At 38.6% G+C, this 23,927-nt stretch overlaps 1 long non-coding RNA gene across 3 annotated transcripts in view; it reads right to left on the reverse strand.

Moving 5' to 3' along the window:
* Positions 1-23,927, reverse strand: part of LOC112671863 (uncharacterized) — a 170,540-nt gene that overhangs the window by 55,640 nt on the left and 90,973 nt on the right. The window contains exon 10 of one of the 3 annotated variants that reach the window (XR_004813114.2): positions 16,566-17,806. The exons of 1 other annotated variant lie outside the window; for it this stretch is intronic. This is a non-coding gene — a long non-coding RNA (uncharacterized LOC112671863). Of the gene's footprint in view, positions 1-16,565; positions 17,807-19,658; positions 20,033-23,927 lie in introns of those variants that run through there. One more of the 3 variants, XR_004813113.2, reaches the window with a different exon arrangement.

The following is a 23,927-nucleotide window of genomic DNA, read 5'->3' on the forward strand; positions in this document are numbered from 1 at the left end:
AGAGGCCTCACGGGGTAAACAGCTCCTACTGAGCCCGGCAAACGGCAGGGGGTGGGGTAGATCCCCCAGGTGCACACACCTGAGAATCAGCACAGCACGCCCCTTTCCCAGAAGACCAGCTGGAAGGACAGGGGAAGAGCAAGTTCTTCACCAATCAGCACTGGCAAGCTACACGGGAAGTGGAGGGATTTACAGTATATAGAACCAGAGGGTACCCCTCTTTTTTTCTTTCTTTTTCCAGTACAACTCGTTTTTATAAATTTCCTTTTTTTTTTCTCCTTTCCCACCTTAACTACAATATTTTACCACCTCTTTATTTTTAAGATTCTTCCCTTTTGACTTTCATATTTCTGCAATTACAAGTACTAGATATATTTTCCAATTCTAGATTCCCTTCAACATACTCAATTTTGGGAGATATACAACATCTGATTTTGTTGTGTGTTTTTTGTTTTCTCTGCCTCATTTTGTTCTACAGTGGCGGAAGTTAATACCGTCTATAACATGACCAGTATGCACCCAGAACACAGCAGTATGCTGTGCTGCTTCATTCTGTGAGATTCCTCATTTCCATTCTGCACCCCCCTTTAACTCATTTATGTTTTGGTTGTCAATGTTGGGGCCCTCTACAAGTATTCCTGGTTTATATAAATTTGGGACTGAGCATCTGCTAATGTACTTAACATGTACTTAATATACTCAGAACCAAGAGGATCACCCTCTAGAACCCCACAGGTAGACTACGTTCTCCCTCCACTACAACTTGGTCACCAACACCATCTGCCAGTCCCCCCCCTTTTTTTCTCTTTTTTTTTCTTTTTTCTTTTCTTCTTTTTCCTCTCTTTAGGATTCCTGGCCTTTTTATTTTTACTACTTTGTTTTAAAATTTTTCTCTTTAGTGGTCCTTTTGTTTTATTTCATTCTGATCTTTGTTTTCAATATCTGGTCTCTGACCTAGGCAGAATCATCTAGGGCGAAATTTACTTAGGTCGTGGTTGATATTCTTGACACAGCCTGCTCATACAGGCACTCTGCACTGAGCAAAATGACTAGAAACAAGAACTCACCACAAAAGAAAGAATCAGAAAAAGTACTCTCTGCCACAGATTTACAGAATTTAGATTACAATTCGATGTCAGAAAGCCAATTCCGAAGCATAATTATAAAGCTACTGGTGACTCTGGAATAAAGCATAAAGGAATCAAGAGACTTCATGACTAAAAAAAAAAAAAAAAAAAAGAGAGAGAGAGAGATTTCATGACTGCAAAATTTAGATCTAATCATGCCAAAATTAAAAATCAGTTAAATGAGATGCAATCCAAACTGGAAGTCCTAACGATGAGGGTTAATGAGGTAGAAGAAAGAGTGAGTGACATAGAAGACAAGTTAATGGAAAGAAAGGAAGCTAGGGGGGAAAAAAAGACCATGAGAAAAGGTTAAGGGAAATAAATGACAGCCTCAGAAGGAAAAATCTATGCATAATTGGGGTTCCAGAGGGCACTGAGAGGGACAGAGGACCAAATTTGAACAAGTCATAGCTGAGAACTTCCCTAATCTGGGGAGGGAAACTGGCATTCAGATCCAGGAGATAGGTCCCCTCCTAAAATCAATAAAAACCGTTCAACATCTCAACATTTAATAGCGAAACTTGCAAAATCCAAAGATAAAGAGAAAATCCTTAAAGCAGCAAGAGACAAAAGATCCCTAAGTTATATGGGGAGAAATATTATATTAACAGCAGACCTCTCCACAGAGACCTGGCAGGCCAGAAAAGGCTGGCAGGATATATTCAGGTTCCTAAATGAGAAGAACATGCAGCCAAGAATACTTTATCCCAAAAGGCTCTCATTCAGAATAGAAGGAGAGATAAAGAGCTCCAAGATAGAAACTAAAAGAATATGTGACCACCAAACCAGCTCTGCAAGAAATACTAAGGGGGACTCAGTAAAAGAAAGAGGAAGCCCGGGATCCCTGGGTGGCGCAGCGGTTTGGCGCCTGCCTTTGGCCCAGGGTGCGATCCTGGAGACCCAGGATTGAATACCACATCGGGCTCCCGGTGCATGGAGCCTGCTTCTCCCTCTGCCTATGTCTCTGCCTCTCTCTCTCCCACTGTGTGCCTATCATAAATAAATAAAATTTAAAAAAAAGAGGAAGCCCAAAGAAATAATCCACAAAAACAGGGAATAAATAAGTATTATGATGACACTAAATTCATATCTTTCAATAGTCACTCTGAAAGTGAATAGGCTAAATGATCCCATCAAAAGACACGGTTTCAAACTGGATATAAAAGCAAGACACATCTATTTGCTGTCTACAAGAGACTCATTTTAGACATAAGGACACCTCCAGCCTAAAAATGAAGGGGTGGAGAACCATTTACCATTCAAATGGTCCTCAAAAGAAAGCTGGGGTAGCAATCCTCATATCAGATAAATTAAAGTTTATCCTAAAGACTGTAGTAAGAGATGAAGAGGAACACTATATCATACTTAAAGGATCTATCCAATAAGAGGACCTAACAATCATGAATATTTATGCCCCTAATGTGGGAGCTGCCAAGTATATCAATTAATAATCAGACTAAAGACATACTTAGATAATAATACACTAATACTGGGAGACTTCAACACGGCACTTTCTGCAAATGACTGATATTCTAAGCACAACATCTCCAAAGAAACAAGAGCTATATATTTTTTAAAGATTTTATTTATTTATTCATGAGGAGGAGGGGCAAGATGGCGGAAGAGTAGGGTCCCCAAATCACCTGTCTCCACCAAATTACCTAGATAACCTTCAAATCATCCTGAAAATCTACGTATTTGGCCTGAGATTTAAAGAGCGAACAGCTGGAATGCTACAGTGAGAAGAGTTCGTGCTTCTATCAAGGTAGGAAGACGGAGGAAAAAAGAAATAAAAGACATCCAAGGGGGAGGGGCCCCGCGAGGAACACGGCTAAGGCCGCGGCGAGTGTCCCCAGGACAGGAGAGCCCCGTCCCGGAGAAGCAGGAGCTGCACCAATCTTCCCCAGCGGAAAGGCGCTCGCAGGGAGTTGGAGCAGGACCCCAGGAGGGCGGGGATGCCCTCAGGCTCCCTGGGACACTAACAGACACCTGCGCGCCCAGGAGAGTGCGCCGAGCTCCCTAAGGGCTGCAGCGCGCCGGACTTGACCCAGGAGCAGCTCGGAGGGGCTTGGGCGGGAGCAGCTCTGAGGCGGCTCTGGCAGAGGAAGAGGTTCCGTGCGGAGGGGGCTGCGCGGCTCCGGGAGCAGGTCGGAGGGGCTCGGGCAGCGGCTCGGCAGAGAGGCGGCTGGGCCACCGGGAGCGCGAATCCAACAGCGCAGGCCCGGGAGCACAGGGCGCGGGACAGCCCAGGATCCGGCCTCCCCCCCGGGACAGACAGAGGCCGGGAGGGCCCAGGACAGCAAGGACGCTCCTGCCCCGACCTGAGCAGATCAGCGGCCCCGCCCTGGAGCCTCCAGGCCCTGCAGGCGGAGAGCTCCGGAGTTATTGTGGGAGCTGAATCCAGGGCTCCAGGGCCCTGCCACTGCGGTTGTTCCTCCTGGGGCCTCAGGGGGTAAACAACCCCCACTGAGCCCTGCACCAGGCAGGGGGCAGAGCAGCTCCCCCAAGTGCTAACACCTGAAAATCAGCACAACAGGCCCCTCCCCCAGAAGACCAGCTAGAAAGACAAGTTCCAGGGGAAGTCAAGGGACTTAAAGTATACAGAATCAGAAGATACTCCCCCGTGTTTTTTTTTTTTTTGTTGTTGTTGTTGTTGTTGTTTGCTTTTTGATTTCTGTTTGCTTCCCCCACCGTTTTTCCCTTTCTTTTTCTCTTTTTCTTCTCTTTTTTCTTTTTCTCTTCCTTTTTACTTTTTTCCTTTTCTCTTTTCTTTCCTTCTTTCTCTCTCTTTTTCTCCTTTTCCCAATACAATTTGTTTTTGGCCATTCTGCACTGAGCAAAATGACTAGAAGGAAAACCTCACCTCAAAAGAAAGAATCAGAAACAGTCCTCTCTCCCACAGAGTTACAAAATCTGGATTACAATTCAACGTCAGAAAGCCAATTCAGAAGCACTATTATACAGCTACTGGTGGCTCTAGAAAAAAGCATAAAGGACTCAAGAGACTTCATGACTGCAGAATTTAAATCCAATCAGTCAGAAATTAAAATTCAATTGAATGAGATGCAATCCAAACTAGAAGTCCTAACAACGAGGGTTAACGAGGTGGAAGAATGAGTGAGTGACATAGAAGACAAGTTGATGGCAAAGAGGGAAACTGAGGAAAAAAGAGACAAACAATTAAAAGACCATGAGGTTAGATTAAGGGAAATAAACGACAGCCTGAGGAAGAAAAATCTACGTTTAATTGGGGTTCCCAAGGGCGCCGAAAGGGCCAGAGGTCCAGAATATGTATTTGAACAAATCCTAGCTGAAAACTTTCCTAATCTGGGAAGGGAAACAGGCATTCAGATCCAGAAAATAGACAGATCCCCCCCCCTAAAATCAATAAAAACCATTCAACACCTCAACATCTAATAGTTAAGCTTGCAAATTCCAAAGATAAAGAGAAGATCCTTAAAGCAGCAAGAGACAAGAAATCCCTGACTTTTATGGGGAGGAGTATTAGGGTAACAGCAGACCTCTCCACAGAGACCTGGCAGGCCAGAAAGGGCTGGCAGGATATATTCAGGGTCCTAAATGAGAAGAACATGCAACCAAGAATACTTTATCTAGCAAGGCTCTCATTCAAAATGGAAGGAGAGATAAAGAGCTTTCAAGACAGGCAGGAACTGAAAGAATATGTGACCTTCAAACCAGCTCTGCAAGAAATTTTAAGGGGGACTCTTAAAATTCCCCTTTAAGAAGAAGTTCAATGGAACAATCGACAAAAACAAGGACTGAATAGATATCATGATGACACTAAACTCATATCTGTCAATAGTAACTCTGACTGTGAACGGGCTTAATGACCCCATGAAAAGGCGCAGGGTTTCAGACTGGATAAAAAAGCAGGACCCATCTATTTGCTGTGTACAAGAGACTCATTTTAGACAGAAGGACACCTCAAGCCTGAAAATAAAAGGTTGGAGAACCATGTACCATTCAAATGGTCCTCAAAAGAAAGCAGGGGTAGCCATCCTCATATCAGATAAACTAAAATTTACCCTGAAGACTGTAGTGAGAGATGAAGAGGGACACTATATCATACTTAAAGGATCTATCCAACAAGAGGACTTAACAATCCTCAATATATATGCCCCGAATGTGGGAGCTCCCAAATATTTAAATAAATTAATAACCAAAATGAAGAAATACTTAGATAATAATATACTTGGTGACTTCAATGTAGCTCCTTCTATACTCGATAGGTCTTCTAAGCACAACATCTCCAAAGAAACGAGAGCTTTAAATCATACACTGGACCAGATGAATTTCACAGATATCTACAGAACTTTACATCCAAACTCAACTGAATACACATTCTTCTCAAGCGCACATGGAACTTTCTCCAAAATAGACCACATACTGGGTCATATATCGGGTCTGAACCGATACCAAAAGATTGGGATTGTCCCCTGCATATTCTCAGACCATAATGCCTTGAATTTAGAACTAAATCACAAGAAGTTTGGAAGGACCTCAAACACGTGGAGGTTAAGGATCATCCTGCTAAAAGATGAAAGGGTCAACCAGGAAATTAAGGAAGAATTAAAAAGATTCATGGAAACTAATGAGAATGAAGATACAAGCATTCAAAATCTTTGGGACGCAGCAAAAGCAGTCCTAAGGGGGAAATAAATCGCAATACAAGCATCCATCCAAAAACTGGAAAGAACTCAAATACAAAATCTAACCTTACACATAAAGGAGCTAGAGAAAAAACAGCAGACAGATCCTACACCCAGCAGAAGAAAAGAGTTAATTAAGATTCGAGCAGAACTCAACGAAATCGAGACCAGAAGAACTGTGGAACAGATCAACAAAACCAGGAGTTGGTTCTTTGAAAGAATTAATAAGATAGATAAACCATTAGCCAACCTTATTAAAAAGAAGAGAGAAAAAAAAAAAGAAGAGAGAGAAGACTCAAATTAATAAAATCATGAATGAGAAAGGAGAGATCATTACCAACACCAAGGAAATACAAATGATTTTAAAAACATATTATGAACAGCTATACGCCAATAAATTAGGCAATCTAGAAGAAATGTGCACGCATTCCTGGAAAGCCACAAACTACCAAAACTGGAACAGGAAGAAATAGAAAACCTGAACAGGCCAATAACCAGGGAGGAAATTGAAGCAGTCATCAAAAACCTCCCAAGACACAAAAGCCCAGGGCCAGATGGCTTCCCAGGGGAATTCTATCAAACGTTTAAAGAAGAAACCATACCTATTCTACTAAAGCTGTTTAGAAAGAAAGAAAGAGATGGAGTACTTCCAAATTCGTTCTATGAATTAATTAATTCCAAAACCAGACAAAGACCCCGCCAAAAAGGAGAATTACAGACCGATATCCCTGATGAACATGGAAGCAAAAATTCTCAACAAGATACTAGCCAATCGGATCCAACAGTACATTAAAAAAATTATTCACTATGAAAATTATTCACCATCCATAAGTCGGATTTATCCCCAGTAGCCGCCTCTCCGCGGAGCCGCCGCCCGAGCCCCTCAGAGCTGCTCCCAGGGCCGCGCAGCCCCCTCCGCGCAGAGCTGCCAGCCGAGCCCCTCCGAGCTGCTCCTGGGTCCAGCCGTGAGCGCTGCAGCCCTTAGGGAGCTCGGCGCACTCTCCTGCGGACGCCGCAGGTGTCTGTTAGTGTCCCAGGGAGCCTGAGGGCATCCCCGCCCTCCTGGGGTCTTGCTCTAACTTCCTGCGGGCGCCTTTCCGCCCAGGAAGATTGGTGCAGCTCCTGTTTCTCCAGGACGGGGCTCTCCTGTCCTGGGGGCACTCGCCCGGGCCTTAGCCCGGCTCCTTGCGGGGTCCCTCCCCCGTGGATGCCTTTTGTTTCTTTATTTCTTTTTTCCCCCCGTCTTCCTACCTTGATAGAAGCGCGAACTCTTCTCAGTGTAGCGTTCCAGCTGTTCTCTCTTTAAATCTCAGGCCAAATTCGTAGGTTTTCAGGATGATTTGAAGGTTATCTAGGTAATTTGGTGGGGACAGGTGATTTGGGGACCCTACTCCTCCGCCATCTTGCCCCTCCCCTCACCACTACTTTTCAACATTTTACTGGAAATTCTAGCTAATGCAATAAGACAAAACATAGAAATTAAAGGAATACAGATTGGGAAAGAAGAAATGTAACTATCTTCTTACGTGTAGATAACATGTGTAGAAAATCCAAATTCACACACACACACACACACACACACACACACACACACACTGGAACTAAAACAATTTTAGCATAGTTGCAGGTTACAAAGTTTTTGTCCATTGCTTTTCTATATACCAGCACTAAACAAATACAATTTGAAATTTAAAACACAGTACTGTTTACTTAGACACCTCCCAAAATGAAATACTTAAGTATATATTTAATTATATATATATATATATCAGATCTATTTGAGGAAAAATTTTAAGTTATGATAGAAATCAAGACTCAGTATCTTCAAGGTGTCTGCTATTTGCTACATGATTGATAGGCTGAATATATCCTAATCAAAATCCCAGGAACTTATTGTTGTGTATCAAAAAATTGCTTCTAAATTTTATACGGAGGGACAAGAGACCCTACATTCTCAACATGTTACTCTAGGAGAAGGACAAACTTGTACGAATAATACGATCAAGACATTATTTTTTAAAATTTTATTTATTTATTCATGAAAGACACAGAGAGAGAGAGAGAGAGAGAGAGGCAGAGACACAGGCAGAGGGAGAAGCAGGTTCCATACAGGGAGCCCGATGTGGGACTCAATCCCAGGTCTCCAGGATCACACCCTGGGCTGAAGGCGGTGCTAAACCGCTGAGCCACCCGGGCTGCCCAAGACTTACTTTAAAACTCCAGTAATCAAGATACTCTGGTATTATCCAAAAAGTAGACAAAACACTAATTTAATAGAATAGATAGCCAGAAGTAGACCCAAATAGTGGGATGGACAAGGAGCCCGATGCAGGGCTCCATCCCATGACTCTAGTATGATCTCCTGAGCTGAAGGCAGACACTCAACCACTGAGCGACCCAGGCATCCCCGCTATTCATTTTAAATTTTAGTATACAAATCTATGTCATGACATCAGTGTGGTTTTTGTCTAAGGATAGAACCATCAATTAATGGAACAGAAAAGAGTTCACAAGTTGACCTACACAAATATGGTTCATAGATATTTTACAGAGGGTTTGAAGTTGATTTAAGGAAATAGTTTTCATTGAAACAAATGGTTCTGGTATTCACTGGCTATCTATACATTAGAAAGTCAACCTTGACAAAATTCACCTAGAAAAAATTAATGCACATTGTAAAAAATTAACTGTTGATCATATACTAAATGTAAAAGTAAATAAATCTGTAATCTTTTGCAATAGAACAGAAAAATCTTTCCATGGGTTAGGCAATGAATTCTTCAGTAGGACACCAAAAGCATTATCCAGAAATGAGAAAAATAGTTAAATTTGACTTTATCAAAATGAAAACTTTTTTCTCAAGGAACGGTGCTAAGAAAATGGAAAAAAGCCAGTAGGAGTGTAGGTTTGCAACTCATTTATCTGATAAACAACATCTATGTAGAATATATGAAACACTTCTAAAACTCAACAACATTAGAAGCAGCAGCCCACTTATTTATTATTTTTAAAAAGACGTATTTATTTTAGAGCCAGAGAACACCAGTGGGGGGAAGGGCAGATGGAAAGAATCTCAAGCAGGCTCCCTGCTAAATGTCGAGCTGGACTCAGACTCAAGACCTGAGATCATGACCTGAGCTGAAACCAAGAGTCGCAGACTTAACTGACTGAGCCACCCAGGCACGGGAGAAGCCCACTTTTTAAAATGCACATCAGTGCAATAGATGCATAGAATCACTTGGCAAAATCCACGTCCTGTTTGTGTTAAAAAACATTTCACAAACTATGAATAGAAAGTAAGTTTCTCCACTGAATAATAGATATTTAGAAATAACCTGCAACTAAGAAACAACGTTAAATGACTGAGTACTTTCCCCTTAAGATCAGGAACAAGACATGAATATCTGCTCTCACTACTTCTTTTTGACATTATACTAGAAGTTTCATTCAGGTTATTTATGGCAGAAAAACAAATTGCATCTAGATTGGAAAGGAAGAAAAACTATATTCACAGATGAAATGGCCTTGTATGTAGAAAGTCTTAGGTAACAACATAAAATTGGATCTAATGATTTTAGATTACAGAATATAGGAAAGTAAGTTGTATTTCTCTATATAGCAGTGAACAATCTGAAAATGAAACTAAGAAAATTTCATTTATGATAGTATCCAAAAGAATAAAATACTTAGGTATAAATTGAACAAAAGAAGTAAGACTTCTACACTGAAAACCAGGAAAACCACATTACAAGAAATTTGAGAAGTAAATTGACAAGACATCTTGTTCATGAATTGGAAGAATTACTAATGTTAAGGTGGTGTCATGGATTAAATTATGTACCCCTAAAAGATGTATTAATTTTGTAACTTCTGTTTCTTATGAATTTGACCTTAGGTGGAAATAGGGTCTTTGCAGATGTCATTAAGTTAATATGAGGTCATTTTGGAGTAGGTTGGGGCTTTAATCCAGTGTGACTGCTGTACCTATCAGAAGAGGAGAGGAAACTCAGAGACAGATACTCAGGGGAAATGCCATGTGATTACAAAGGCAGAAACTGGAGTACTGTTTCTACAAGATCAAGAACACTAAGGATTGCTAGCTACATCAGAAGCTTAGAGAAATGCAGAATATTTTCTCCCTTCCAAAGAAGCATGGCTATGAATATTTTGATTTCAGACTTCTGTCCTCCAGAACTGTGACAGAATTAATTTCATTTTCTTTAAGCTGACAACTTCATTTTAGACTTCTAGTCTCCAGAACTGTGGAAGAACCAATTTTTCTTGTTTTAAGCTTTCCAGTTGGTAGTTTGTTAGGCATCTCTAGGAAATGAATACAATTGGCAATATTCTCCAAATTGATTGAGAGATTTAGTGCAGTCTTATGTCACTGTTCCAACTGGCATTTTTCTAGAAATTGGCAAGCTGATTCTAAAATTCACATGGAACTATGGATACAGAATAAACAAAAAGCAATCTTTTTTAAAAAAAGATTTTATTTATTCATGAGAAGCACAGGGACGAAGAGACATAGGCAGAGGGAGAAGCAGGCTCCCCACAGGGAGCCTGATGTGGGACTCAATCCCAGAATTCTGGGATCACACCCTGAGCCGAAGGCAGACGCTCAACCACTGAGCCACCCAGGCGTCCCTGACAAAAACCAATCTTGAAAAAGGACTGCAATAGAGAACCTCTTTATTTTAATATTTAGTACAAAAATCCAGTAATTAAACATAGTAATATTGTAAGGATAGACACATAGGTTACATAGGCATATGGAAGTATGTAATTGAAAGTTCATGAATATACTTGCATATATATTATTAATTGATATCTGACAAGGGTATCAAGACCATGCAGTAGAGAACAATAATCTTTCAACAAATAATGTTGAGACAAGAGGATATCCTCATTCCAAATGAATGAAGTTGGTCCAGAGACTTAACACTGAAAAATGATGACAGCATGAATCAAATACCTAAATTTAAGAGCTGAAATTACCAAACTTTTAAAACAGTTGTACATCTTCATGACCTTGGATCTGATATGACATATAGAACACAATTAGCCAAAGACAAAATACATAAAATTCATCAAAATCAATAACTTTTATGTTTGAAGAGACTGTCAAAGAGAAATTATAATAAAAAAAATACTTGGTACAATATAGATGAATTTGAAAATATGCAAGTGACAGAAGCCAGGCACAAAATGCCATTTAGTATGTGACAGATAACACACAAAAGGTAGTTGTCAGAGACTAGCAGAAGTGATAGTGGGTAATGAAAAGGGTTAATTTTATGGTATATGAATTATGTCACAATAAAGCAAATGTACAAAAATAGAAATACATTTATTAAAGATATATAAGCAATAGAAAAATACTTAGTACTCATTTGTCATTAAGGAAACAATTAAAATTCACTGTGCTATCACTAAACATCTAGAATGGCTAAGAAAAAACAACATTTCCAAGTGCTGTTAAAGATTCAGAATAAATGGAAGTTGTATGCATTGCTTATCAAATGGAACAGGCACTTTGTAAAAGCAACTTGTCAGTTTCTTATAAATCTTTTTTTAAAGGGATGCCTGGGTGGCCAGTGGTTAAGCGTCTGCCTTGGGCTCAGGACATGATCAGTGTTTGGACAAGCTGATGTCAACATACAAAGAAATGAAGTTGGACCCTTACCTTACACCTTCAATTTTTTTTTTAAAGATTTATTTATTCATGAGAGATACAGAGAGAGAGAGAGGCAGAGACACAGGCAGAGGGAGAAGCAGGCTCCATGCAGGGAGCCCGACATGGGACTCGATCCCAGGTCTCCAGGATCACACCTCAGGCTGCAGGCAGCACTAAACCGCTGCACCACCAGGGCTGCCCTACACCTTCAAAATTAACTCACAATGCATCAGCATCCCAAATAAAGAGTTGAATCTCTATAACTTTTAGTAGAAAACAGGAATAAATCTTCATGACCTTGGATTTGTTTTTTTTTTTATTTTTTTTATTTATTTATGATAGTCACACAGAGAGAGAGAGAGGCAGAGACACAGGCAGAGGGAGAAGCAGGCTCCATGCACTGGGAGCCCGACGTGGGATTCGATCCCGGGTCTCCAGGATCGCGCCCTGGGCCAAAGGCAGGCGCCAAACTGCTGCACCACCCAGGGATCCCATGACCTTGGATTTGATGATAGTATCTTAATTGTGATTATTAAAGCAGAAGCAAAAAGAGAAGTATTTGATTTTATCAAAATTTAATGCTTTCATGCATCAAAGGACATTACCAAGAAAGTAAAAAGACAATATGCTGAAGATGAGAAAATATTTACAAAGCATATATAAATAAGGGCCTAACGTCAAGAATGTATTGTATATTTTTTAAAACCTGCTAACATCTCAACAACAAGTTGACAACTCAGCTAAAATGAGCAACATTTTGTGGCACCTGGGTGGCTCAATCCATTAAGCCATCTGCCTTTGGCTCAGGTCATCATCCTGGTATTCTGAGATTGAGCCCCACCTTGGGCTCCCCACTCAGTGGGGTGTCTACTTCTCCCTGTCTTTCTGCCCCTCCCTGTACTTGTGAGCACTTCCTCTCTCTCAAATAAATAAAATCTTTAAAAAATAAAATAAAAATGGAGACTCTTGGGTAGCCCAGTTGTTGAGCAGCTACCTTTGGCTCAGGTCCTGATGCTGGGGTCCTGGGATTGAGTCCCACATCGGGCTCCCTGTGGGAAGACCGCTTCTCCCTCTGCCTCTGTCTCTGCCTTTCTCTGTGACTCTCAGGAATAAATAAATAACAGCTTAAAAAAAAACGAAGGAAACATTTTGAAAAGACATTGTTTCAGAATAAATGTACAAGTGGACAAAAAACACAGGAAAGATTCTTCATATTAGACATAAGTGAGGTGCAACTGAGAACAACAATGAGATCATTTCACATCCACTAATTTGTAATTCAAAAAACATGAAAAATAAGTGTTGACAACAATGAACATAAATTGAAACCTGTCTACATAACTGCTATGGTTCAGCTGCTATAGAATAAAGTGCAGATGTCCAAAATAAAAATTGGTACATGCATAAAATGGAATATTATTCAATCACAAAAAGTCATGGATTACTGATAGATGCTGTAGTGCAGATGAAGTTAACAAAATTATGCTAAGTGAATGAACTATCCACAAAAGGTCACATGTTGTATGATTCCATGCATATAGATAATTCCTTTGAAAGAGTTTTGGTTGGTGGCTGCCAGGACCTGGAGGAGAGGGAGTGTGGAACATTAAACTGTTTAATGACCGTAGTGTTTTACTTTTGAGTGAGGTAAACATTTGGTAACTAGATTGTGTGCATGTGCTTTAATGCTACTAAGTTGTTTACTTTAAAATTGTTACTTTAACGTTATATGGATTTCATATTAGAAAATTATGTTTTAAAATATAATCTGCCAAAAAGAATATCCTACTACCACATAAGTTCCCTAGTGAGTTCTTTCAGATATTAAAGAAGAATTAATACCTCCCTTCAACCTCTCTCAGAAAATAGAACTAAGGGAACTCTTTAACTCATTTTGAGACATTTCTGTCATACCAATGTCAGACAAACACAAAGACAAAACCTATAGGTCAGTGTGCCTTATGATTATAAATGCCAAAAACCTTAATAAAGTACAAGTAAACTAAGTGTAGCAACACATTAATATTAATATATAATATTTCTATTAGCTCATACATTTATTTTATTGATTTTAATTTTTGTAATGGGTATGAGGTAAAGGCCCAACTGCATTCTTTTCTAAGTTGCTCTGCAGTTGTTAAAGGACCATCTGTTGAAGACATTATTCTTTGATAATTGAATGGTCTTGGCAATCTTCTAAGAATCCATTAGCCAGAGATGTATGGGAGTATTTCTGGACTCTCATTTTATTACTTTGAACTATATGTCAATCCTTATGCAAATAACATGCTGCTTAGATTACTATAATTTTGTTGTAAGGTTTGAAAAAAGGAAGTGTCATCTAAATTTGTTTTTCAGGATTGTTTACGCTATTCATGGTCCTTTGCAATTTTGTATCTATTTTAGGATGAGCTTTTCCATTTTTGGGAAAGAGACAGTTGAGATTTCAATGAGGATTGCATTAAATCTGTATATCACTTTAAGGACTGACATATTGCTAAATTATGCTTTCCAGTAAATGAACACAGGATGTCTTTCCACTTGTTTAGTTTTTTTAAATTTCTTTCAACAAAGTTTTGTAGAAGCAAATTTATAAGCTTCCCATCTACTTGAATAAATGTACCCTATTTTATTCTTCATGCTAATACTGCAAATGGAATTGTTCCCTTATTTTCTTTTTTGCATTGTACATTGCCAGTGTATAAAAATACAACTGATTTTTGTTTTGCATATGCTCTGAAACTCGAATTTCTTCAAAGATCTGTTAGTTTTTTATACAGATTCTTTAGGACTTTCTACATGTAAGACCAGGTAAGAATAGACAGTTTTACTTCTTCCATTCCAATTGTATTCTTTTTCTTGCCTGATTGTTCTGGCTACAACTTCTAGCACAAAGCTAAATATAAGTGGCATCCTAGTTTTATTTGTGGTAATAAAGAGACAACAGACTTTTCCCATTAAGTATGTTAGCTGTTTATTTCAAAAATGCCTTTCATCCTGTTGAGGAAATTCCATTCTATTCCTAGTTTGTAGAACTTTGTGTATCATGAAAGGGTATGGATTTTGGCTAATGGTTAACCTGAAACAAATTATAATGTGGTTATTTTCCTTTGTACCATTAATGTGGTGTATAAAATTAATTTACATATGTTGAACCACCTTTGCAATTCTGGAAAAAATCCCATTTTGCTCATAGGGCATAATCCTTTTAATGTGTTGCTACATTTGGTTTACTTGTACTTTATTATGGTTTTTGGCATTTATAATCATAAGGTACACTGACCTATACGTCCTCAAGTTCATTTGGCAACAGAGAAATAACAAAAACTACAAGCAATACTAATATTCACCCTCTAGAATGTCTAGAATAAAACGGAGTTAGGATGCCAAATATTGGTGAGTATTGTGCTAACAAATATCTTCCATAGAGTAATGGTGGAAGTATAATTGGTGAGTCATGTGGGAAGACCTTTTAATGATATGTTTTAAAGCCGAACATGCACATATCCTGTCATTCCAAAATTTCACTTCTATGTATATGACCACAAAGATAGGTACGTATATGTTCACCTAAAGCCATGTGTTAACTACAAAAAAAAAAAAAAGCCATGTGTTAATGTCTATAGCATTACTATTGACAATAGCTCTAAACTGGAGAACATGCAAATGTCTATCAATAGATTAGATATGTTAATTTTGGTGGTGTTTCCTTTTAGTGGGTTATGATAATAAAAAATAATGAATTGTGACTATGTCATGCATGTATCCCACATTCTTTTCAGCAAAGCAGCAGAATGTATTAACAAAAAGTCAGGATAGTGGTTCCTCTGGGTGAAAATATAATTACAGTAGAATACATGCCACTTTAGTGATACTGGAAATGTTTTCTTCCTTAAGGTTGTTAAATTAGTCTTTAAATATACATATAATTTATACTGTCTTCTGTGTATCATAGTTTGTAATGTAATTTTTAAAACTACATTAAAATAAAATACCAATTACTGAGGATCCTCCCCAGAATGTACTCTATATTCTTAAATCAGCTCCAAAGTGGAATCATTATTTCTTTTTTGATGAACACCTATGAAGCACTTCAAGCATATGGTCACCATTTTCCTTATTTTTTGATTAAATTAGTTGCACTGATAGGCATAAGCTATTTAACCATTGACAAACTACTTTTTTCTCCTTAATCATTGTTTCATGTTTGTAAGTATATATATATATTGATGAACACTAATGATTTAAATATGAATCAAATGTGATAATACCTCCCTGCTCAGTGGGGAGCCTGCTTCTCCTTCTCCCTCTGCTGCTCCCCCTGCTCATGCTCTTTCTCTCACTAATAAACAAATATGACAATACAATAGATGTTCTCTGTTTTATGTGAATGTGAAAGTGTACAACAGGGAAAATACTGAGTGTGGACACTAGTATTAGTACAAGAAAATTGAAAAAATAGTACAAGTCATTGTAGAAGTACTGTAAATTACAGTGAGTCTTGCAAATCACTTAACCATTCATTACTTGTTACCATGCAGGAAAAAAATCATATTTGGTCCATATTCACTTCAGTTGATATGTGCAGTCTTCTCTGTCTGTTGCTTATATAATTGTTAAAAATTCCTTAGTATCTAGATTGTTTAGATTATTTTCTTCCCACAGTGGTGAGATTTTAAAAGTAGTCTAGAAATTTGGTTAGATCTACCTTCTTTGTCAGTAAGAGAAGAAATTTATTAGCAAGTGCAAGTTAATTTTTAGCAATAGGAAAAATCGTCAAGTTTGATGGTATAATGGAATTCAATAATTAGGAAAAGGAAGCATTTTAGGGTATGCTGTAATAAGTAAGTACTGTGATGTATAAATGTTGGACAAAAGTAGTTTTTAGAGTGAAATATGAAAGGTTTAAAAAGTTGAAATTAGGGATCCCTGGGTGGCGCAGCGGGGGATCCCTGGGTGGCGCAGCGGTTTGGCGCCTGCCTTTGGCCCAGGGCGCGATCCTGGAGACTCGGGATCGAATCCCACGTCGGGCTCCCGGTGCATGGAGCCTGCTTCTCCCTCTGCCTGTGTCTCTGCCTCTCTCTCTCTCTCTCTCTCTATGTGACTATCATAAATAAATAAAATTAAAAAAAAAGTTGAAATTAAAAAGCAAGCCCTATCCTCTACTTATTGAGACACTTTATTGCAACTCTTGATCTTTGGGTTGTGAATTTGAGCCCCATATTGGGCATAGAGGTTACATAAACAAACAAAAGTAATGTAGTCCTTTAAAAAAAAAAAAAAGGAAGGAATAAAAAGAAGTTCAAAAGAAAAATTTGCTTTACCCAAGAAGGAATTTTAGTTTGAGAATCTAAAAAACATATCTAATGTCCTCCCTTTAAACTTTAAGATGCCAATTTGATTAATTCCTCAGATAAAGATAATAGCTTTGAAAGAATAAAGTATCAAAAAATTGACAATGGTAATAATAAAAACTTGTGAAATTGAGGTGTTTCCATTTTTTAAATGGCACTGTAAGGATTTTGTGAATCCACTCTCCAGTGAAACAAATATAACTGGTGAAGATGAGCAAAATTTACAACAGTTTAACACTTCTTGAAATTCTAATGGCATACAGCAAATGAAAAAATTTTGAGAATTGTACAAAAACTGAATAAAAACAAGACTATGGCATTTGAACCACCACTCAGTCCTCCCATCTCAATTCACGAAGACGGTCACCGCTCCAAGTATTTGCTATGAGGAATACAGGGATCCCTCTTTTTCGCTAACAGTTGAGGTCTATAGTCCAGAATGGAGTGATGTCACAATTTCTTATCCCCACAGCTCGGTTTTATAGAGGCTCAATTTCAGGTAATTGTAGCTGATAGGAAGAGGACTTCTGTTCTCCCAACCCAGACAAATACTGCAGAAGCTCTTCCTCATGTCTGATATGCTCAGAATACTGAGCCTCTTCTCCTCACCCCAGGTTATTTGGACCATTGAAGTACCATACCAGGTGAAGCAAGTTGAGAAGAACAAGCTAATCCTTATAAATTTGGGCTGTTACTTTGAGGAAAGGTAGTCACTGTTCCCTCTCCCCCACTCCCTGCCACACACAGCCTAGTGGACCTGGATGATAAATTGCTGAGTAGAACAGGCAGAACAGGAGAATAGGGAGTTCTTTTATTTAAAAGAGCATGAGGGGATCCCTGGGTGGCGCAGCGGTTTAGCGCCTGCCTTTGGCCCAGGGCGCAATCCTGGAGACCCAGGATCGAATCCCACGTCGGGCTCCCGGTGCATGGAGCCTGCTTCTCCCTCTGCCTATGTCTTCTGCCTCTCTCTCTCTGTGACTATCATAAATAAATAAAAATTAAAAAAAAAAAAAGAGCATGAGGATGTTCAAGCCTATGGGCAGTCTCAAAAAATGATAATTCAGTGGTAAGTAATTAGCTGGAAGTTTAATGAGAGCAACCTGCTAAGCTGTAGGCTAGCTAATTTCCCACGGAACCATGTGTGAAGAGTTAAGAACAGCATTCTTATAGTAAGAACAAAGACTGGCATCATAAACTGCCCCTGCAAATGGCTCGAGTTTAATTGGATTAGGATATACACTAAGATATGCCCCCAGAGCATTGTTACAAACAATAGGAAAATTAACTTACAATTAGTGTAGGCTAGCAGCTCAATATGTTCAAGAATAGAGAGAAATTGTGCACTGTCATCCTAGGATAATGGGCATTTCCAGGGCTGTGCTCTCTGAGGAGCAATATCATAGGCTCCCATCATATCATGGGAGAAATAGACTTCACTAAAAGTCCAGTCAATCACTAAACATATTAAAAATTTGAACAGTAAATACCAGTCCTGGATTAATTTTATGGTTAACTATCCAGTATTGCTACCATGTATCATTTATAATGCCTACTTTTGAGCTGAGAAAAAAAACTTGAGACATGCAAAGAAAAGGATGTGGCCATGTAGCAAGAGGTTGGCAACAGAACCCACATTTAAATCTGTTTTATCAGGGGCTCCCTGGGTGGCTCAGAGATTTGGCACCTGCCTTTGGCCCAGGGTGTGATCCTAGAGTCCCAGGATTGAGTCCCACATTGGGTTCCCCGCATGGAGCCTGCTTCTCCCTCTGCCTGTGTCTCTGCCTCTCTCTCTGTGTCTCTCATGAATAAATAAATAAAATATTAAAAAATAAATCTGATTTATCAGATAAATATTTTAAATCAACTGTTACAGACATGTTCAAAGAACTAGAGGAAACCGTGCTTTAAAAGGTACAGGTATGAAGACAGTGTCTCATCAAATAGTATCAATAAATAAGTAGGGATTCTAGAAAAGAGCCATAAGGACAATCTGGAGTTGAAAAGTATAAACAAATAGAAAAAAATCACTTGTGAGTTTCAACAGTAATATGAATGGTCAGAATAAATAGTCAATGGGCTTGAACACAGATTGACAGACATACAGTTTAAAGAATACAGAAAGAAGGAAGAGCAGTCTCATAGAAATGTGGGATGCCATTGTGCATACCAACATATATATTATGCTGCTGCTAGAAATAGAGGGGAAAATATGGTTAGAAATGACATTTGAAGAAGTAATGCCTGAAAACTTCCAATTTTTTTTAAAGATTTTATTTATTTATGGAAGATGCAGAGAGCAAGAGACAGAGACACAGGCAGAGGGAGAAGCAAGCTCCATGCAGGGAGCCCGATGTGGGACTCGATCCTGGGACCCCGGGATCATGCCCTGGGCCGAAGGCAGACGCTCAACTGCTGGGCCACCCAGGCGTCCCAAAACTTCCAATTTTTTATGAAAAATATTAGCCTAAACATTCAAAGGAAATAATATTTTGAGACAAATGAAAACAAAACATGCCAAAAATTATAGGCTGCAGCTCCGAGAGAAGATTATAACAATAAATTCCTACATTAATAAAAAAGATCTCAACCTAACTCTACACCTTAAGAAATTAGACAAAGAGCAAACTAATGAGTTCAAAGAAGGAAGAATGTAATAAAGAGCAGATATAAATAAAATAGAGACTACAAAGACAACAGAAAAAATAATAAAACTAAGCTTTTTTAAAAAAGAGAAAATTGGAATACTAGATATTCTAACCAAGAAAAAAGAAAGGACTCGTTAATAAACAAAAGAGACATTACAACTGATACCACAAAAGTACAAAGGACCGTAAGTGGCTACTATGACAATTATATGCTAACAAATTGGATAACCTAGAAAAATGTATAAATTAATTCTGTTTTTGGTCTGAAGGTATCACTAGTATAGAACTGTAAATGAGCAAAAATAGAAAATCTCAGAGAATCCTTATCTTTCTGGTCAGTTGATTGGCTATTGGGCACTTGTAAGCTGAGGCATACAGGAAAAATTCTTATTCACATTTATTCTCCACATCTCTCTCTATCTCTCCCTTCTGGCCTCCTCCTCCCGGATTTTCCCTAAGAACAGTTAGAGTTTCGGAAGTGCATCATGGTGATGGCTGAGGCACTGAAGTCTGCAGGAGGAAAAGCCATCTTTATTGGAGCAACTTGCAAAAGGGTACCCTGTAAATAGAAGAGTCCATAGAATTCCTGTTAATTCTCTTTATTTTGTTGCTTTTCCCAAAGGTTACTCCAATTGTGCAGATCTGCATTGCAACAAAAGTGGCTTAATATCCAGGGAAAGCATGTATCTAGTCTACTTTGGAGTGAGAAAAGGATGCCCCTTGGAGCTGGAGAATAGGGTAATTTTAGAGATGAGAGAGCTGGGGCACCTGGGTGGCTCAGTGGTTGAGCATCTGCCTTTTGCTCAGGGCGTGACCCCGGGGTCCTGGGATCAAGTCCCACATCAGAATCCCCACAGGGAGTCTGCTTCTCTCAGCCTATGTCTCTGCCTGCCTCTCTCTTTCTCTCTCTCAAGAATAAATAAATAAAATATTTTAAAAAATACAGATGAGAGAGCAAAAAAGGGATCTCCTTATTTTGTATAGGAACTGAGGCAGTTTGAGTTCATCTTCATTGTGAAGCTGAAGCTTCACATAATAGCCCAAATTAAACCTAGAAATAGCTTTGAGAATTTACAATTTGAAGCCCCACCCATGTTACAGATGAAACTCAGAATCATATGTGAGGTAGACCCAGATGATCATAGTAAGGACTGAAAACTAGATATTGGAAGCACATCTCATAAAAGGGGAAATAGAAGTTGTGCTCTGATCCTAACTGAATTGATTGCCTTTTTAAAAAGGCATTCACACATATTGTCCAGGAGAACTTTAAAGAGGTCAGATTCTTACAGTGTAATATGCAAAATGCCCCACAATCCAAAAATACAAAGAACCAGGGAAATAATGACTTAGAAGTGACAATGAATAGATGCCAGACACAGGATATTACAGATTTTGGAATTACAGAGATTTTAAAGCAGCCATTAGTACTATAATCCATGGTATGTCAGTACTCTCAAGATGAATTAAAAAGAGAACTTTTTGGCCTAGAAAATAAAACTTAAAAAGAACCAGATAGAATTTATTAAACTGAAAAATACAATGTTTAAAATTCATTATAAAAGGTGAATGAGTGGGGCACCTGGGTGTTTTAGTTGGTCATGATCCCAGGGTCCTGGGATTGAGCCCCATGTTGGGCTTCCTGCTCAGTGGGGAGCCTGCTTCTTCCTCTCACTCTGCCTGCTGCTCCCCCCTACTTGTGCTCTCTGTCAAATGAATAAAATCTTTTAAAAATAAAAAAAAATAGTGAATGAGTTCAATAGCAGATTTAAGGTGACAGATGATCAGTGAACCTAGAAATTAGAAACTATCAAATCTGAAAAACATTTTGAAAAAAATTAGGGTTTCAAGGATCCATGTGACAGTTTCAAAAGGTTCAACATTTGTGTAATTGGAGTTCTAAAAGGATAGGAGAAAGAGATGGGCACAGAAAAAAATATTCAGGGAAAGAATTTCTAAAATTCAATTAAAGACAAATGTACATATTCAAGAAGACTTGTGACCTTGAAGAGAACCCAAATGCATACCAGTACACAATGTAATCAAACTGATGAAAGTGAATGATGAAACAATCTTGAAAGTTCCTACCAAAATTCACTGTATTACGTATAGGATAACAGTAATTTTTTAAAAAAATATTTTCTTTATTTATTCATGAGAGACACAGAAGCAGAGATACGGGCAGAAGGAGGAGAAGCAGGCTCCCTACAGGAGCCCGATGCGGAACTCAATCCCAGAACTCCAGGACCACATCCTGAGCTGAAGGCAGATGCTCAACCACTGAGCTACTCAGGCGTCCCAACAGTAATTTTGAATGACTGTATTTCTTATCAGATACTATAGAGTCCAAAAGACGGGACATTTCTAAGGTGCTAAAGGTAAAAAATTAATCCAGAATTCCATAACAAGCAAAAATATCCTTTAAAAAGAATTCAAGATAAAGTTTTTCTCAGATGAAGGAAAAACTAGAGATATTTTTCATCATGGAAATGCTCTAAAAGAAATAATAATGAATATTCTTCAGATAATGATATCAAAGAGAAACTTGGTACTTCAGGGATAAAGTTTGAGCAACAGTAGTGGTAGATATCTGGACAAACAGGATAATTTTTTCTACTAATTCCTTTTATATGTGCCTGACTCTTGGAAATAAAATTACAATGTTATCTGGAGGGAGATTTCAATATATTTAGATGTAAAATGTATGAAAATTATCACATAATATAGGTGTTCTGAGATAACTTTAGCAGTGAGCAGGTTTTTTTAGTTTGTTTTTTACAGTGTCCAAGTAATGTTTTCTTCTGGGACAGAAGTTGGAATGTGTGAAACCTCTTAAAACATATAGATTACCCATTTTGGGAGAAGAGCCCAACAAGCCTTGTCAGATGGCATTAGTATTTTTAAGAAAGCAGAAAACCTGGCCCCTGGGTTATCTCATCTTTGCTTAAAACTGTTGCAGCTTTTTGGGAACCTTTATTTCCTGCTCCCCCATCTGAAGCAAAGCTTCAGGGAAAGCTGACTCAATGGGGTGCTTAAGTCACTAAGATTCCCTAATCTAGTCCCTGTAAGACAGTCAGGTCAGCTTCAACTCATTGGCCAGGATTGTTTGGAATGATAGAATTGCCCTAAGGTTCCAAATTGGAGGCAAACGCAAAGCCTCTGCAATCACTAATACATCCTGTGGTACCTGGATTAGTCCCTTGGGCCTATTGGAAAAGTCAATATATGGAGAAGCCAAAATATTCAGGTTTCCTAAACTTGAGATTCCTCACCTGATGCAAATCTATTACATGTGCAGCAGAATCTATATAGACCACTTCTCTTTGCCCTCTTGGAATGTGGTGGGAGGCTTGAAGAACAGTGTAGACTCCTCATGAAATCAATGTGAAGATGCTTGTGCTTCTGTGTCATGAATAATAAAATCTTTTGTCACTGATGCATGATTCTGTCTTCTGCCAGAATTCATAAAACTGTGTCAAGCTTACTTTTAGCTTGCATGTATGGCAAAATCATAGTTCACAGTTTATGACACGGGAGATGGTAATAGGACATATGTGGTTCTAAGATTTGTAGGTTTTATTTAAGGTAGTAATATATTAATGTTTAGTACACAGGAAAATATTAGGTGTATGTATTGTAATCCTTAGAGAAACCTCTCAAAAAATATGAAGACATACTAAAACATTTATTAAAGTAGGATACTACAAAATATTCAAATAATCCAAAAGAATAGAAGAAAAATGAAATATTAGAGAGTGGAGAGATAAATAATAAAAGAATGAATATGTAGCAACCAAATAAATACATTCAAGGGCACCTGGGTGGCTCAGTTAAGCGTGTACCTTCAGCTCAGGTCATGATCCAGGGTCCTGGGATTGAGCCCCAAGTCTGGCTCCCTGTTCAGCCAGGAGCCTGCTTCTCTTTCTCCCTCTACCATTCCCCCTGCTTGTGTGCTCATGTGCTCTATCTCTCTGTCAAATAAATAAAATCTTAAAAAAAAAACCCAACCAAATACATTCATTTTACATGGTCTAGAACTTTTGGCTCAAGATTAGTGGAATAGATGCATTATGATATTTGCCAAAAATAACCTGGACATTACATATAAAAGATGTATAAAAAGACTGAAAAAGAAATGAATGTAGGGGTGCTTGGTTGGCTCAGTCAGTAGAACACACAATTTGTCATCTCACAGTCATGAGTTCGAGCCCCACGTTGGGTGTGGAGCCTACTTAAAACAAATGTAAATAAATTGTAAGTTAAGAAAGAATGAAGAAGAAACGAATGGACGTCAGCAAGAGATAGATGAGACCCAAGAAAAAACTAAATGGTGAGTTGCCTATTTTTGTTTTTCTTTTTCCTAATATATCTCAGGTTAAGTGCTAGGGAATCTGGCAAATAGATCTAAACAAAAATCAAAACAGAGAACCCTAAGAAAAGGGTTCTCTCTAGAC

The sequence above is a fragment of the Canis lupus genome, chromosome X, assembly GCF_003254725.2.
Source record: "Canis lupus dingo isolate Sandy chromosome X, ASM325472v2, whole genome shotgun sequence".
Lineage (NCBI taxonomy): Eukaryota > Metazoa > Chordata > Mammalia > Carnivora > Canidae > Canis > Canis lupus.